The following is a 1,769-nucleotide window of genomic DNA, read 5'->3' on the forward strand; positions in this document are numbered from 1 at the left end:
AAAGCTTTTCATTTAAATAGGATATACTCGTAATGTTTTCTTTTTTTCCCTCCCTTTGATAGTACCCCTACGGGAAGGGGAGAGTTGTGTATAACCTTCCGATTGGGTTGAATCTGATGAATTGTAATTGGTAAAGTTTCGATGCATTGCCTGCTTGCTGGGTTTGTAATTATTGCTATAAAGGGAGATGTTTGCATTTTATTTGCTGGACCTTGTTTAAATTTCTCACTAATTTTGACATTTGTTCCGTCCAAATAATAATTAAAAACTAAGTTATAACACTGAATTTCTAAGATATGAAGGATTAGGTATTAAATATTGAAATTTCAATTAAATAAGAAAAAATCTTAGTAATTGTTCATATTTTCCTTACGTTATATGTGGGTATTAGTCATTAAAAATTAAAAATAATATGTCTTTTAGTATTTTACTTTGTTTTAATCTCGTCTTCATTGGAGCGCGAAATATACTGCTCGGGAGTCTTTCTTGATGTAGAACAGGCTTTTGATCGAGTCTGGCACCCAGGACTGCTAAACAAGATCCGTAAATTCCTACCCCCTACATATTATCTCATTATCCATTCTTATCTCTGAGACAGGTTATTTCAAGTAAATCACAACAGCGCTTATTCATCCCTGTTTCCTCAGTTTGCTGGTGTACCTCAGGGTAGTATTGGTCCTATCCTTTATACAGTTTTTACAGCTGACATCCCAACCCATCCTAACACTATTCTCACCACGTATGCGGATGACACTTGCCTATTGTTAGTGAATAATGATCCTTCCATTGTATCCCAATCCCACATCACCACGCTCGAAGAATGGAGCCAAAACTTGAGGATTAAAATAAATTCCAATAAATCCCACCAAATCACACTTACCCTTCGTCGAAAACCTTCGTCTTGCCCTACAGTATCTTTTAATAATACCCCACTTATTCCTGTCGAACAGATCCGTTACTTAGGACTAAATCTGTACAAACGACTGAATTGGAATCCCCATTCAAGACAGGAAACTGCTCGTCGATTCCGACTATTACAACATTTACTAGACAAACGGTCCACACTTCCAGTCCATTACAAAACACTGGTCTACAAACAACAAAAGGCCTATTTGGACATACGGAGTTGAGCTATGGGGCTCTACTAAACCATCTAATTCCTCTCGAATCCAATCCTTACAGTCAAAAATCCTTAATGCTTCTTACTTTGTTACAAATCAAATCATCCTTCAGGACCTCGAAGTCCCATATGTTGCCGATTTGGCCAGAACCAGATACTAATCCAAAAATGATAATCTTCCCAATCACCCAAACCAACTCGTTTCTAACCTGGCTTCTCCTTCGCTAACTAATAACCCCCCTAGGTGTCTGAAAAGAAGATAAATCTGCCTCTTATCATGGGAGTTCGGGACCGGGCGGAAAGGAATGGTTCCCTCTTCCATTTTTAGTATTATAAATCTTCGGTCCAAACTTCCAATCCATTACAAAACACTGATCTATATGACTATTATAAGGCCTATATGGACACACGGAATTGAGCAATGGGACTCCACTAAACCATCCAATCCTTACAGTTCAAAATCCTTAATGCTCCTTACTTTGTCACAAATAAAATAATCCATCAGGACCTCAATGTCCCCTAAGTTGCCGATTTGGCCAGAACCAGATACCAATCTTTCCATAATAAACTTCCAAACCACCCAAACCAACTCGTTTCTCCTTCACTACCTCCTAGGCGTCTGATAAGAAGATGGCCTCGAGATCTTCTC

The sequence above is a fragment of the Halyomorpha halys genome, unplaced genomic scaffold (assembly GCF_000696795.3).
Source record: "Halyomorpha halys isolate HHAL.00 unplaced genomic scaffold, Hhal_1.1 Scaffold275.1, whole genome shotgun sequence".
Taxonomy (NCBI): domain Eukaryota; kingdom Metazoa; phylum Arthropoda; class Insecta; order Hemiptera; family Pentatomidae; genus Halyomorpha; species Halyomorpha halys.